The 17,025-nt window shown below is 45.1% G+C and overlaps 1 protein-coding gene across 1 annotated transcript in view; it reads right to left on the reverse strand.

Annotated features, from left to right (window-relative positions):
* Nucleotides 1–17,025, reverse strand: part of LOC141975885 (opioid-binding protein/cell adhesion molecule homolog) — an 801,915-nt gene that overhangs the window by 137,083 nt on the left and 647,807 nt on the right.

Genomic DNA, 17,025 nt, shown 5'->3' on the forward strand with positions numbered 1-17,025 from the left:
AGCTCCTGGAGTCATGTGATCATGTGAACATCTCAGCTTGCATTTAAAACATGTTTCTAGCTCTCACAGCTATGAAGCAACACTTAAAAATGTGACCCAAGTGCACCCTAAAGGTTCAAAAGCCTGAAGGTAAACAAAAAAAATCCCAACACCAATTGTACACTAATTATTAATGAGTATTAATTAATTAATAATTCATAATGAATAGTTGTTATTTACACCATGATTTTAAGCCAGTCTCAGCATTGTGGGGGAGCTGAGTCATGATTTTTCAATGCCTGGGGTTGGCAATGCTGGGATCCACTGTAAATCCCTGTTAAGGAGTTTTGATCCACTCATCGACCAGGTTGTAGCTCTCCTCAAAGCTCCCATGTACTGTTTAGTGTCTTCTAAATGACCATCACCTGATGGCAGGGAAGGGCTAGCACTTGAATTGGGTTTAGTTTGCATCAGCTGTCATCCTCATTACCGTCTTTTCCATGAAACTGACATCAAGATTTGAAATCACAAGCCCGCTGCTGTTTGGTAAGGGATCTTAGATGCAAATAAAACTCCCAAGCCCGGGATAGAGACTGATCTTAGATACTTGAGTCTGTATCGCTGCAGGTCATGTGTTATCTGTTCTTAATCTTCCCTTCCTCAGGTCTGAGCAGTAGCAGTCTTTGCAGACTACATGGCAAAACCTCCCTCTAAACTCTCCAGTCTTGCATTAGCAAACACTGAGACTTAGCACTTGTATTGCAGTTTATATGTTCAAATCACTCTGAGTCTTAACTAATCTTCCAAGCCCAAAGTAGCAATATCTCCATTTTGCATATGGGTAAACTGAGGCGCAGACAGTGGCCTGGCATATTGAGGGAATCTATACACTGTTGAAGAACTATGATTCCAGTGGACAAATTCTCTGCTAGTGTAAATGGTGCAACTCCATTGAAATTAACAGAGCTGAACCCATTTACACCAGCAGAGAATTTGGTCCCCGAACTGGCAGGTGTCACTCTTTCAAGGTACTAATGTCTTGGGATCAAATTCTGCTCCTATTACAATAACCGGCCAAACCTTAACCATGCTTCAATGGGAACAAGACTGGTCCCTGTACTATTATTGTTACTGATTGTTCTGGTCTTTTATCTGATGTTGTTGCATCCTACAATGTACAAAATTAAACCTGAAACTGATTTACCTTGTGCACCACCCTGCATACACACACACACACCCTTCCATGTCCTGAAAAGGAGGAAGACCCAGGGCAACACACTTAAGTGGAAAGTCAGCATGCATCTCCACTCTCAACAGCACTATCAACAGCTAATGCAGCTGGAAGAACATTTCTAAAGACAAACTAAGGCTCAGTGCAGCCTTCTCATCTCTGTATTGTGCAGTACATCCTCCTGGTAAAGTATTAATAGGTCTCACAGTTTCATCTTCTGACCGTATATCAAAGACAACATTATAAAAGAAAGTTTAAAAGCCAAAGTTGTGAGATTTCCTGTCTCAGGGGCCCTCGGGCACAATATGTTGTCACTTAAGAACAGACACCTTGGATTGTTTTATTTTGTAGTTAAGGAGCAAGTTGTTATTGGGAAGAAGAAGAAAAAAACCCAGACTGCTTTAGAAACACTTGCTGATGAGATGAGTCTCTCTCTCTCTCTGATGCATCCATCAGCATGGCATTTTCTCAAAACAGCCCTCTCTGATCAACGCTGCTGTGTCTGACATTGGGCATCCTTCCTTGTGCTGAAGCGATCAAGACTGGCGTGTTGTGAACAAACCGAATTACCCCTGCCAGGTGTATGTGCCCCAGGAGCCAAAGTTACAGTCTCTCTCCTGCCAAGTGAAAATGCACCCTTAATCTCCTTTCTGGGCTACATCCTGTGAGGTGCTGAGCACTCTGGCCCCACTGCAAAAAAATACTTAGGCCCTGATTCGGAGAGGTACCTAGGTCCTTGCTTAACTCATTTCACTGGATGCCCAAAACACCCATAGTTCTGCAACCACAAGAAAAGGCTTCTTTCCGTGTTAAAAATGAAGATGAAAGCAGCGATAACCCTAGCAAAAGGAGAAAGGGGAAAGTTGACCGCACTGACTATACATTAGAGAGACAAGGTGGGTGAGGTTATATCTTTTACTGGACCAACTTCTGTTGGTGAAAGAGACAAGCTTTCAAGCTACACACAGTTCGAATCATAAACCAGTTGGTCCAATAAAAGATATTACGTCACCCACCTAGTCTCTCTAATATCCTGGGACCAACATGATGACAACAACACTGCGAACTGACTATAAATTAACAGTTGTGAAATGTAGACAGTTGATAAGGGAAAGTAAAGGTATTAATGAAAAAAAAATCTATGGCCAGTAGGATTAAGGACAGTAAGGAGGAGCGTTATTTATGTATATCAGGAGCAAAATAAATCCTAGCAATGGTATAGATCTGTCACTAGATAGAGACGGGATAGTACAGATGTAATAGACTTCTGAAAGATGAAGTACTGCACAACATTCTGATAAAAAAATTAGCTCTCCACAAAATGAATTCAGCACATATTAAATGGATTAAAAACTGACTAGCTGACAGATCTCAAAAAACACTTGTAAATGGGGAATTATCATCCACTGGGGATGTCTCTAGGGGGGTCCCAGAGCGATCTGCCATCACTGTATGCTTTTCAATATGTATATCAATAGCCTGGAACAAAATATAAAATTATGCCTGGTAAAGTTTGCAGAGAACACATTTACCACTTGGAGCAGTGGTAAATAATGAGAAGGACCTGGCAGTTCTACAGAGTTACTGGGATCACTTGTCTAGCTCATCTGAACAACACATATTTTAATAGCGCCAAACACAAGGTCTGGGATGGAAAACAGTACGTCAAATTTACAGGTTTGGGGGGAACATGCCCTAGAAAGCAATTACTCTGAAAAGGATTTAGGGGTTGTCACTGTGCCTCCGTGGATCACAACCGAGAATATCAAATTCAGAACAAACTGCTGAGAAATATGGCAGACACACCCCAAAACTGGTGGTTATTCTCCCATAAGATATACCAAACCAGCAACAAAAGTAAACTTCTGACTCACGACACTGCCTAACAAGAAGTCAGAAAAGCAGTCTCCATGGGCATTTCAGTCCTGGATTCAACACGCAGACACTGACTCACGACACTGCCTAACAAGAAGTCAGAAAAGCAGTCTCCATGGGCATTTCAGTCCTGGATTCAACACGCAGACACTAGACTTAAAGATGAGTGGTTACTTAAAATCAATTTCATCAAACAAAAGGGTTCTTTTGATCCCAAAGGACCAGCCACATACTCAGGTCAATATATAACTCAGATCTTACCCAATAATCATGCTATTGTCAATCCTTTAGTATCCAAAATCTAAAGGTTTATTTATAGAAAGAAAGGTGAGAGTTAAAATTGATTAAAGGAATCAAATACATACAACAATTGCAAAGTTCTAGGATCAGGCTTGTAGCAGTGATGGATTAAATTGCTGGCTTAAGTCAAGTCTCTGGTTGCTTCCAAATCGTTGGAAGGTCCTCAGTTCCTTGGTTAGAATGCTCCCATTAGTATAAGTTTATAGTCCAGAGGTTAAAGAAGGAAAGAGGCAAAATGGAGGTGTTTCCAGGGCCTTTTATAGCTTCTGCCAGTTGAAGGGAATCCCATTGTTATCACTGTGGAAAATTACAGGTAGCAAGATGGTATTTGGGGTCACAAGGGCAAGTCACATGTCCATGCATGATTTCGCTTAGTCACAGCAGAAGCCATCACCTATATGCCAGATGGAACATTCACAGGAAAGTCCATTAAGTGTAGGTAGGTGTCTCCCATAGTCCATTGTGAGTTAAGTGTTCCTGATGAGCCATTTAACTTGAATAGTCCCTTCAAGATGTGCAGGCTAATTACCTTGTGGGTGCTACCCAGGAGCAAACATATTTGAAATCCAGGTACAGAGCCAATACTCACAACTTCAAATAAAAAAAATGATACATGCATACAGATAGCAAAATCATATTCAGCAAATCATAACCTTTCCATAGATACCTTACTTGACATACTTTGTACAAGATTTGTTGCAATTATATAACAGTGGTAGCAACAATGATGTACATGGTCATATTTTAATCAGATAGCATCACAGAGGCACAGTAGGTTACTAGCTGAACACGAGCTCCCAGAGAGATACAGTGGCTAAGATGGCTAACAGAATCCTTGGATGTAAAAACAGGGGAATACAGTTCACAGTAAGGAGGTAGTCGTCTTCTTCTTCTTTGGCTCTCCCTCGATGTGAGGATGATGTCTGCCAAGGGGGTTCACTGGTGGGTTTTTAAGTGGCTGAGGAGCCCAACTCGTGCCCTGCAGATTTTCCCACAGATGTGACAGGTGTAATCTTGGAGGAGACAGTTGTTGACTGGAGTGTTGTGCCCTTTCTTTCCTCCTTTGTCGCTTCTCTGTCTCATGAGCACGTCTCTTCTCCTCAAAGTGAGCTGTGGCTTGGAGTATGGTGTGGTGCCGCTGTTTTGTTCCACACCGAGTCCTCCCACTTTGTTGGGTTGATGCCTCCCTTTTCATGGTGTACTTTCAGTATGTCTTTGAAGCGTGACCTCCGCAAGCCCTTCTTCCCTGACTTAACCGAGAGAAGAGTATTTGCTTCAGCAGGTGAGTGTCAGGCATACGTACACAGTGGCCAGCCCAGCGGAGTTGGTGTTTCATGACCTGTGCTTCTATACTCTGACGCTGGCTGCAGAGAGAACGCTGATGTTAGTGTGTCGGTCTTCCCAGCTAATCCTGACAATCCTCCTGAGGCAGCGCTGCTGGAACCACTCCAGCCACTTGAGACGACGTCTGTAGGTTACTCTGGCCTCACGCCCATAGAGAAGGGTGGGGATGACAACTGCCTTGTAAACCAAGATCTTGGTGCCTGTTTGCAGATCCCTATAATTGAAGACTAATTTGAGTAGTCTTCCAAAGGCTGTTCTGGCACAGCGGATCCTGTATTCAATTTCTGTTTCAATGCTGGCTGTTTGGGAGAGGTGGCTGCCAAGGTATGGAAAATGGTCCACATTTTCCAGGGGTTCTCCACTGACGGTGATTTGTAGAGTATGAAGAGTAGTTTGTGCAGGTGAGGACTGGCAGAGTACCTTGGTTTTCCCAATGTTGAGAGAGAGACCCAGGCTGTAAAAAGATTTAGGGTACTTTGCAGGTTGACACAGTCATTTGCATATTGAAGGTCAGTGATGCCAGTTCTTGTGATCTTAGATTTTGTTTGGCGATGTCAAAAATTGAGGAGTTGGCCATCCGTACGATACTCAATCCCAATTCCATCAGGAAGGTGGTCACGGATGAGAATCAGGATCACAGCAAGGTAAATAGAGAAGAGTGCTGGAGCAATGACACAGCCCTGCTTGACACCAGTACGAACGATGAATGGTTTGGTCTCTGAGCTGTTGCACAGAACGATGGCCATCATTCCATCATAGAATCATCTGATGATGGAAATGAATTTCTGTGGACAGCCAAACGTACACGGCGCCTTCCGTAGGGCATCACCAATTGATAGAGTCAAAGGCTTTGGTTAGATCGATGAATGCCACGAACAGTTCCTGGTGTCGTTCTCTGCACTTCTCCTGAATCTGTTGTGCCATGAAGATCATGTCAGTTGTGCCTTGGGATGGCCTGAAGTCACACTGGGATCTGGGGAGGAGTTCCTCAGCAAGGAGGAGAAGGCGATTTAGTAGGATCCGGGCAAGGATCATCCCTGTGATGGAGAGGAGGGCAATACCTCTGTAGTTCCTGCACAAAGAATTGTCCCCTTTCTTGAATATTGTAACACTGTTGGCGTTCTTAAAGTCAGGTGGAATTTCTTCGCAGGTCCAGATTTTGTCGAGGAGTTGGCAAAGATTGTGCTGCAGCATTGTTCCACCATCTTTGAAAAATTCCGCTCAGATGCTGTCTGGGCCTGGTGCCTGGTGGTGGCATGCCAGACTTCCTCAGATGGGGGATCAGCAAAGTGTGTTCCATGCTGAGCGTTGTGGAATAGACTCGATGGTGAATTCGGAGACCGTGGATTCGTGGTTTAGTAGGCTCTCAAACTACTCCTTCCGGCATTGTTTAATGGCCGCATTGTCCTTGAGGACGGTGGAGCCATCCTGGGAATGTAAGGGGGTTGGGCCTTTGGAGGTTGGCCCATATATAGCTTTTGTTGCTTGAAAGAAGTTTCTTATGTCATCCTGGTATACGAAACCCAGGATCTCCAAGGTCTTCTCTGGCCACCACTTATTTTTGATATCATGTAGCCTCTTTTGGACTTCGGCTTTGAGCAGGTGATGAGCCTCATGTTTTCATTGGTTAGAGGAATCATTTTGCCAGTTACAGAATGCAGTTATTTTCTGTTGAATTAATGCTAGGATTTCCTCATTGTTTTCATTAAACCAGTCTTGGTGCCGATGAGTGAAATAGCTGATGGTTTCAGCACATGCACCGTGAATGGTATTTTTAAGTTGATCCCAGTGCTCTCGAATGTCAATGATATCAGGCAAGTTAAAGAGTTTCTCAGACAGGTGTTGCTGGAACGTCTCACAGCTGGCATGGTCTTGAAGTGCTTTGACGTTGTACTGCTTTTGCTTAGTCTTTGGGTGTTTGCAATGTGGCAGAGCAAGCTGTGAGTACATGATTGATCTTACTAATTGATGGTCTATCCAACAGTGATCTGTACCTCCCATTGCTTGAGTTATATGGACATAGGCGTAATCTCAGGCTCTGACTATAACATAGTCAAGGAGGTGCCAGTGTTTGGACCGAGGATGTTTCCAGGTGGTCTTAAATTTGTTACGCAGCCTAAAGATGGTATTTGTGATGAGCAGGTCATGCTCCACACGTTTGCTGAGGAGCAGAATACCATTGGGCTTTATATTTCAAACCCCTTCTTTGACGACTCTGGCATTGAAATCTCCCAGGAGATTTTCTGCCTTCAATGTGGCCGTGAGGTCTGCATAGAGAGCGCTATAAAACTGCTCCTTGTTGTCTTCCTCATCATCAAGTGTTGGGGTGTATGTGCTGATGACTGCGGCATATTAGTTATTGCTGAGCTTGAGCCAAAGAATCATGAGACACTCCTTGACCCCCACGGGAAGCTCCCAAAGCTGACTGGTGATCTTATTTTTGACGGCAAAGTCAACCCCGTGAATGCATCTCTCTACAGGTGGCTTTCCTTTCCAAGAGAAGGTGTAGCCACCTCCATCCTCTGTGGGTCTCACTAAGAGCTGCAATGTCAATGTTGAGTCTTGACAGTTCTCTAGCAATGATGGCAGTTGTTCGAAATGCACTTCTCTTTCATCCAAGCACAAGACGACCATCACACGGCTGCCGCCTGCATGCAGGTTTGTGACGAAAGACTCCCAGAAATCACTGCTTCTGTCTTCACCGCCACCCATCCATCGCCACAGGGCTTTGTGCAGGCGTGAGCCCTTAGGCAGAGGCCTGCGCGCAAAATCTTTTAACGTGGGGAAACCGGTGCGCAGGCAGTGACCACATGAAACTTGACAGGAGGAAAGCCCTGACCCAGTGGCAAGGAGAGCCAAGAAAACCAGAGGCCTCCCGCCTGCTGCAGCCCTCACCCGCCTTCACAGCCGCAGAGTACTAAAAGGTCCTTTATATGCACCTGATCCACCACTGGGGTCTTGTGAAGTTTGGACCACGGTTAGCCAGGAGTCTTGCCTCAGACCTGCCAGCCATGGGGGACCCTACCAGGAGTATGACAGCTCTGGACTATGTAGCTCTGAGGGTCTTTAGCCCACGCAAGCATCTCCACCACAACAAGGTTGCGGTCCATCAGAGAGGGAGGGTGGTATTATCACTGTGTACACAACACTGGTGAAACCGTGACTGGATGAGGTATCCAGTTCTGGTGCCCACACCGCTAAAAGGTTGTTGAGAATCCGCAGAGAGTTCAGAAAAGAGTGACCAGAATGATTTTAGCTCTTGAAAACCTGCTTGACATTGAAACTTCAGGAGCTCAATTTATTGAGGCTTTTTTTTTCCAAGAAAAGGTTAAGAGGTGATTTGATCATGGTCTATAAGTACCTCCATAGGGAGAAGATTCCTGCTAGAGGGCTCTTTAATCCAGCAGACAACCAGATCCAGGGGCTGGGAGCTGAACCCAGCCGAATTCTGGCGACAGATGGGTGGTGGTGAAAACAGGAGCAGTGATTTCTGGGAGTCTTTCATCACAAACCTGCATGCAGGCGGCAGCCGTGTGATGGTCGACTTGTGCTTGGATGAAACAGAAGTGCTGAACCCAGCCAAACTGGGGGCAGCGATAGCTCAGTGGTTTGAGCATTGGCCTGCTAAACCCAGGGTTGTGAGTTCAATCCTTGAGAGGGCCATTTAGGGATCCAGGGCAAAAAAAATTGGGGATTGGTCCTGCTTTGAGCGGGGGGTTGGACTAGATGACTTCCTGAGGTCCCTTCCAACCCTGATATTCTATGAATTCACACTAGAAATAAGTCATGAATTTGTAACCATGAGGTAACTGACTATTGGAACCGCCTATCTAGGTACATGGTGGATTCCCTCTCACTTGAAGCCTTTACATCAAGACTGGACTTCTGTCTAAAAGATACGTTTCAACTCAACCAGAAGTTATGGGCTTGCTGCAGAAGGAATCACTCAGTAAAATGGTCTGGACTGTATTATTCAGGTCAGTCTAGATGATCATACTGGTCTCTTCTAGCTCTAAAATCTGTGACCCCACATGAGTCTATGAACTTTCAGCATGCGAGCACTCCCATTGACTTCAATGAGACTACCACATGCTTACAGTTCAGCACATGGCCCTAGCGCTTTCCTGCAGCAGGGCCAAAATGCTTAGCACCTTGCAGGATCGAGCCCTTTTATCTCCTATTCTCCCCTCTTCCCCAAACCTCTTCTTTCTCACTTCCTTCTATGTTTCCCTCTTGCTATGTGTTTTCCCTGTTTCCCCAGGATCGTCTCCATTTCTTCTTCTGTGTCCCACTTTCTATCATCCTGTCTCCATTTTCCCTCCAGCCCTTTCTAATACCCTCACACCGTCTCTCCTTCTTTGCCTCCCATTATCAACCTCTTCCAATTTCCTCTATTTTTCTATTAGCCGCTCCAAACAGCCGGCCCTTCTCTGACTATACTTCCTAACTTGATCAATTGGTTGATGTTGGTAAAGTGCCCTAGAGATGGTAAGTATTACTCCATACCTGCCATTTCCCCTATCCCTGTCCCTATGCCCTCTTCACTACCTCCCATCTTTTCCACTCACCCTTCATCTCCTTCCCCCATTGCTGCAGTCTCTTCCATGCCACCCCAATTGTCACTGATGCATGATTTTTATGTCATTCATTTCCCTCTCCGAGGAGTCTGTGCTACCGAGGAAAAGGAGTGATATTTTTAAGCGGTACATTAAGTGTAAAATGCACAGCATCAACCAAACCATTGACTAAGAGCTCTGTATTCAAGAGAGAAATATATTCCATATCCTGAGACAATCCATGCATGGGAGGCTGCGGGAGGTCTGTGCTGTCAGTAGATTCCAGAGTGCTCTGGTTTATACCACTGATGCTTCCAATGATTTCTCTGCATGCATTTCCATGGCACACTGAAAAAGGATGCTTCCCTCTCCGACAGGATTGCAAATCACTCACCCGCACAAATAATCAAATGAAAAGGAAGTGGCCTTGTTGGCTGGCATGTCTGTGAGGATTTTTTGGCTTCCGTCTAGCCGGAATCTCACTTCCCTTCCAAGAGCTGCATTTCTGTCTTTATTAATCAACACCCTTTTGAAGGCAAAAGGCTCTAACTGGTCTGATAGCGAAATTACAGCTCCTCTGATGTCATTAGTGCCAATGAAGTCACTCTGACAATTATTTCCCCCCTCCCTCCCCATTCACCTTTACTTGGTCTGCCAAATCTGCTCTAGTTTCATTTATACAGGGATAGCGAGAGCAGAGGGAGATAGACAGAGAGAAGTCCTAAGCCCAGCAGCTATTTATGATAAGACGAGGATTAGGTGGCTCATATCCTAGTTACATTAAATTATATCCCAGGTATCTTTCTGTTTATAACTCTCTCTGTCTCTTTCTCTCTCTCACACACACATGCACTTGTGTGTGCATGAAACCATCCATCTTATAACGACAAGATAGCCTCTGAAAAAGAGAAAAGAAAAGGAAAAAAAAAAGCCCTCTGGCCCTGCGCCATCCCCGCTCTTATAAACCGTTGATAACTGCTGTAATGAACCAATCCAGGAGACATATTAATAATGACATGAAGAGACACATTTATTGTTGATTGTTGAGTCACTGGCAGATTTACCGTGGGGTTGCTACGAGGGGAGGTCTGGCCCTGCAGTCGTGCAATTAAAAACAAATTGAATACAGGGACAAAGAGTCAATAATTTAACTGGGCAACTTTTAGTTTTGCAAAATACACATATAAATTAATTGACCTGAACACAGTTGCTAACTGGTCATTAATGCCTGTTTGCTAGCCAAGCTGAGCACACAATGCAGCTCATTAAGTCAAGGAGCATGAACCTCCCACTTGTGTTGCCCCAGGCTGTCTGTCTGTGGTTCCACTGGCATCTCCTGGGTTTTCCAGGGCGATGGACCTGAGCCTCCACATTCGGGCCCACGTCCGAATGTCCCCAAAATGCCAGGAGGGCTGGGACAGAGGTAGGGCTTTGCTCCCACCCATTGCTATCATTAGTGCTATAATGAGAGTGCCTAGAGGCGTCCATTGAGAGCAGCAGGAATGAGTATTGTACAAACATGTAGTAAGAGACAAACCCCGGTCCAAATAATTTACTGTCTAAACAAACCAAGCAGACAGAGGGTTGGAGAGAAAAGTGAACTCCATTTGACAGATGTAGATTTGAGGCACAAAGAGATTCATGGTACATCTACACTTACAGCAGCCTGTAGAGTACAGACACTGCCCACTCAGCGAGCATGGGTATAGACAGTAGCGTAGATGGTGAGATACGGCTTAGGCGGGGGAGAGCCCTACATGCCTGACCCCCCCGGGATATGTACCCTATATGGCTCTCGACACGCCCAAGCAGTGCCTCCCATTTCTACAAGCCTATTTTTAGCAGTGTAGTGCCCCACTGCTTCCCCACCACAGGGAAAGTCTCCAGCAGTGGCGAAAGGATCTGGCAGTGGGGAGGCAAGCAGGAAAAGGTAGCTGCTGGAGCCATAGGTGCTGACTCTGTGGGTGCTCTGGGGCCCCGCTGATCAGCTCTTCCCCCACCAGCGCCTCCCGCCTGCTGCTGATCAGCTGTTCCGCGGTGGGCAGAAGGCACTGGCAGGAGGGGAAGGAGTGGGGGCAGGAAGAGGCAGAGCAAGGGCGGGGCGTGCTCTGGGGAGGGGCAGAGCGGGGCAGGAAGAGGCAGGGGTGGGGCCCGAGCACCCCCAGGGAAATCAGAAAGTTGGCACGCCTGTGGTTGGAGCCTTTCCCCACTGCCCCCTGACTGCTGGAGTCTTTTCACTGCAGCAAGTAGCTACACACTGCAGTGACCTTTCATAGCAGCCTGTAGTTACACATGTGGTGCCCGTGCACTACACGCCGCCCATCCGTGCAGACACAGCATAAAGGTAACATTTTCAACCGCGCTCTAAATGACGTGGGCACCTGAGACCCATTTGCAAATGGGACTTAGGCCTTTAGCCTAAGACTCATTAAAAAATCATAGGGCTTGGGCTCCTAAGTCCCTAAATCACTTTTGAAAATGAGACTTACGCTCCTGAGCCGGTTAGGCATTGTAATGCTGAGCAGAGCAACATCTAAATACCGTTGTCAAGCTGGGCCATGAGCTCTAACGTCATTTAGCTGCTTTTGAAAACTGTACCTTAAGTGACTTGCCCAAGATCGCCCAAGAGCTGGTGGCAGAGTTGGAAGGAGCCTCCCAGATCTCCTAAATTGCAGTCCAGTGCCTTCACCACCTGACCACTGTATCCTCTGGTTATACAGAATAGGGCCAATCACAAATTTCAGATCCAAATGCAATTTCCCCCAAAGCTTGGGTCTCTTTAGAGCCAGCATTTGGGTTCAGGTCTCTCGCCAGTTTTCAGGAGTTTTCAGCTTCACCAGTAGATTTTCGCTCCGTGCTGAAACTGCACTCAAAGTTTTGAACTCAGGATTCCCCCCGCCCTTCCCTTCCTTCATTTTTATTGCTGCATTCTGGCCGTAATCTTCCTGATTCAGCAGAATGTGGTGAGGGTCTTTTAAGTGCCAACTTTCTATCAGAGCACTGACACTTCCACTGGGTGTAACTAGGTAAAAATGATGATCCTTTGCTCTCCTACCTGAGAGCACTTCTATCTGAGTCTCTCTCAGCACTTCATGAGCATTAATAACAGTGAATTAAGGATTATTATCCCCATTTAAGAGATGGGGAAACACCAGGCAATTAGCGAACTTTGCCTCATGTCACACAGCAAGTCAGGTGGCGAGAACTGGGAACAGAATCCAGGAATATTGGCCCCCACTCCTTTGCTCTGACCACTAGACAACACTGCCTCCCTTCAGGCACTGTATGAAAAATGAGGTTGACATCATGTACACACTGTAATTACTGGTCCAAAATGTTACAGTTTACACTAGAGATAATGCAGAGTTTGGGCTTTTTATTTAAAATGTACATGAATTTAATGCTGACTGACAGCCCCAGAGACTGGAGTCCTCTACTTATCCACTGAACAGGGACAATGTGTGCTGCAACTGTGCAAATTCTCCATATGCTGCTCTTACCCTGCAAGTCTCAACCTTAACCAGGAAGAACCAACTGCAGAGTTAAGATGGGCATTCAGTCTCCATGGCCCATTTAGTCCTTGGCCTCTCTGCTGAGATGGGCAATTACTGTCAACGCTGGTGGTTTGCTCTGTGATACTGCCCACTCAGAACTGGACTCAGGCCATCAAAGGGTTGTCAGAGCAAAACAGCTCCCACTCGTGATCAACCCGGGCTGCATCTGAAGCAGGAAACAAGCGGTGAAAGTTTCTGTATCTCCGATCACCAGTCGAACCTAGGACCTCGGAAGCTTAGCGTATGAGCCCCTACTGCATGAGCTGAAAGATACATAGTTCTTAGCCATGGCTGTAGCAGACTCATCAATCGCTAGATGGTCTAGGTGCCACTAGAGGGGGACAGAGCACCACACCAAGCAGGCGTGGGTCACGCTAGCAGTCCCAAATCACAAAAAAGAAAATAATTAATTCATTTCCACTGATAGGAGGCCAGTAAGGAAAAGCTTTTTTAAATGTGCAAGCTGCACTGCGTCCAGGTTAACTGGTTTCCATTATAGTGCAGTCAGCTGTACAAATGGGTGACATTTTTCAGCTGAAACTTTTTTCCCAGTGAAAAATGGAGAGTCAGTGACTCTGGGCTGCTTCACAGAATTGTGCCGGTTTTGCCAAACAGTGCGTGTCGAAACAGAAATCGGAAAGAAGTCAACAAACGTTTTTGATTTTTTTTTTTATTCCGAATGACTTTTTGTTTTAAAAAGCTCCAAATCTCAATGCAAAGTTTCACTGCGGGTCAAACAAAATGTTTTGTTCTACCTGAAACTATTTTGTGGAGCTGAAAGTTTCAATAAACTTTTGTTTTTAGGGCAGCCTGAAACAATCTCCCCTGCCCCCAATTTTTCAGAATTGCCAGCCGAAAAAAATCAAAAAAATCAGCCATTCGCACAGTCACTTGTGCCCCTCAAACTCAGATTCAATTTAGAAGGCATGGCTAAATGGGGAAATTGACCCATTGCTATGACCTTTGCCCTCACTCTCTCTGAGCACGTCCTGACAATGGCTTAATTGATAGTACGGACGGGACAACACCATTTTCAGCACCACGAGCACTTCCTGGTTTTGCCCTGTCCATACGAGCAGTGAAATTGCTTCAAGCACCACTTGGCCACAAGCCTCCTTAGCACTGAGTCATGATCATGACACTGGACAGACATGGAGAGTGTGAAAGGAAGACCCAGTCATCTGGATGAATAAAGGTAAAGCTAAGAATTACTGACCAAATTCACAGCTGACGTAAAGTGGGGAGAACTCCGTTAAAGTCAACCAAACAATGCCTGGTTACGCTTGAGGCAAAATTGGCCCAGTGTGTGGAAATAAAGCATTTCCAGAGGAAGGTTGGCCATGAACATCACAATCCCGAACCTTCTCGATTCTTGAGCCCTTTAGGGGAAAAGTCTGCATTGCAGATTTCGCTGCTGTGAAAGCCACGGCTGCAGGTCCCCTGGATCTCTACCTCCCTGCACTCTCCTCTTGCTGCAAGCAGAGTTTGGCACAAGTGTCTCTGTGAAGTAAGAGGCTTTTTCGTCTTGTTTTAAAGAGATAAGATAATGACACATGGATTTTAGTAGGCAAGATATTGGTTGTTATGTGCAGAAGGGAGTTGGAGCGTGTGGAGGGGGAAATAGGCAAAGATATAATCTCTCTCTCTGTCTCACACACACACTCATTTCAGACACACACCCTTGCGGCAAAAAAGAGAGCCACTCGTTTTCCATCTGTTTCCTGCTCTCTAACAATACTCTCCTCTCCTAATATTAGTCCCCAGCCAGTCTTTTCCAGTCCTTAATATGAACCCCGTGGAGGCAGCAAAGGGTGTTGTAGTTAAGCCTGACATCACGCCCTGCCCCCTTGTAAATTCCAGTTTAGACCTACCATTTACAATCCCAGGGCCAAATGCATGCCTCTGATTATTCCATGGACTTAATTACACCAGGGACGATAACTGCAGTAGATCGATGGCACTGGTGGGAATTTTAACCTCAAAGCTCAAAGTGAAACTTTGCAGAAACAGACACATTTTGAGTGGTTCCAGTTTGAAACTGGGCATATAACCACTAAGCTGGATCACATAAGCCCCAATTCAGTGAGGTACGTAAGCATATGCCTAGCTTTAACCATGTAAGTAGTTACACTGAAGTGCCAGTACAGAGATAAGACAATCACACCAGGATATTTATAGTTAATTTACTAGTAAATGGTTTGGATGGCAACTGCTGTTCTCCTGAGACTTCAGGCTAAGATGGACCATATCGCAAAATCATGTATCTGGAGATAAACTATCGTAAGACCAGCACAAGGAATTTCAGCATCATCAAACGTGACACCGAACACTTGCCTTGGCATCAAACCTGCTTCTTGAACCCTCTCCTAAATGCAATCCATAACCAGTTCTGAAACTTGCCTTCTGAACCTGTATCTAGTTACAGTTAGGTATGGGTGAACCTCAAAAGGTTTGGAATTTGGATCTTGGAGGAGAAAGAAAAAGAGAAGTCCACATGTAAATCACTCACGTGGATTTATATAATAGTGTCAAGTGCTCAGATACATCAGAAATGGGCAATGGATGAATTAGAAAGATAAAGACAGGATAGGGTAGATAAATAGATTCGGGTTATAGAGAGAGATGTCTCAGAGTCTATTGGCTCTGCAAATTTAGGTGCATATCTCACAAGATCAGGCTTTTTTGGGGGGGTATATTAGTGCTTGGCTTTCCAGACCCTGCTGAATGTCAGATGTGTAGATGGGTGTAAAAATGGAATATGCAGCCATGCAAACATTTCAGCAGCTGCTTTGTCTGAGTTCGGGTCTAGAAATGCCCCCAAACGGGGAGGGAAAGGCCGAGTAAGTTATTTTGTTTTTCCCAAATCAGTTTTGCCCTTCCCTGGTGACAATGCCTTGATTATTTTAGAATGCCTGGTGCAGCATACAGTCCCCCCCAAATGGACTATGACAGTAAATTCCATCAGAGGCTTAGCAAGAACAACAGCATACAATAATCTGGGCGAGCGGTGAGGTAACTGATTCCTAGATCTATACATAATTAACCGGGTAGGTGACAGATTTTGGTGGGTTTTTCTCTTCCTTAATGATAGCTGATTGGTGGGAGTAATCAGACCTTAGCATTTCTAAATGGAGAGAGGATAAATAATCGTAGGAGTTTTTTTAAGAAACAGGTTGGGGCACAGATATTTTTCAGATTTGCTCATTGCAAAATCAATACCCATCAGCTGTTTGAAATTAAAGGAAAGATTAGGTCCTGGTTTTATACATGCCTTATTGTATTCTGAGAGCTTTCTACTCAGCCAGATAAATCTTCTTTAAGAGGATTAGGAAACTTTCATTATCTTTATCTAACCTGAACTAACACTAACTCTGAAAAATTAATCTATAGACTGGACAAAACCCAATAGCTGTTGCAAAGAAGTAGGGATCTGGAGTTACTTTCTAATTGAAGTGGGCGGGTGGGTGGGTGGTGAAGGGGTGAAATCTGTTTAGTGCTGAGAAAAACAAGAGCTCCTCATGGGCAAAGATGGTCTCATTATTCTTTGAAGATAATTGAACTAATGCATTTCAGCATTTATTTCTATGATTCAACTGGCTGTGAAAACTACCCTACATCCCCTTCTTTGACAGCTCTTTCCACCAGTGACCAAAGCTCTCTAACCCATAGGGTGTCAGTGTCACCCCCTCCTCTTAATGCACAGGGTCATTTTCCTGACCTAGTCACGCAAGGAGGATTCCTTCTCCTTCCAGGGGATGCAGGGCGCATGCCTTCTGAGTTTATAGTTCATGTTATCCAACAGGTACTGGAAGCTTTCAGACTTGTCTGATTTGGATCAAATATTCCAACTCAATGGAACTCCTTTAGAAAGAGATACATGCTGCAGCCCACCTCCTCCTACCCAGCCTGTCTCAGATCTAGAAGCTCTGAGAGCCTTCTGATTGAAGAGACTCCGAGACTCCCACTTTTCAACCCAACAGCTTATGTTATGCCAAGGCGTTTCTCTAATAGCATTATCCATTGAAGCTGTGTGCCAAAAGCCCTTTATGGCCTGTATTGACTTTGATGTACTTACACAATCTGTCTTCTTTCCTGAAAAGTGATAGCCTTGTTCTCTTTGAATCTGTTCCTCTACAGTACCTGACAGTTCTTTTATTTCAGCACTGCATTTCCCAAAGAAGAAGAT

The sequence above is a fragment of the Natator depressus genome, chromosome 22, assembly GCF_965152275.1.
Source record: "Natator depressus isolate rNatDep1 chromosome 22, rNatDep2.hap1, whole genome shotgun sequence".
NCBI classification, from domain to species: domain Eukaryota; kingdom Metazoa; phylum Chordata; order Testudines; family Cheloniidae; genus Natator; species Natator depressus.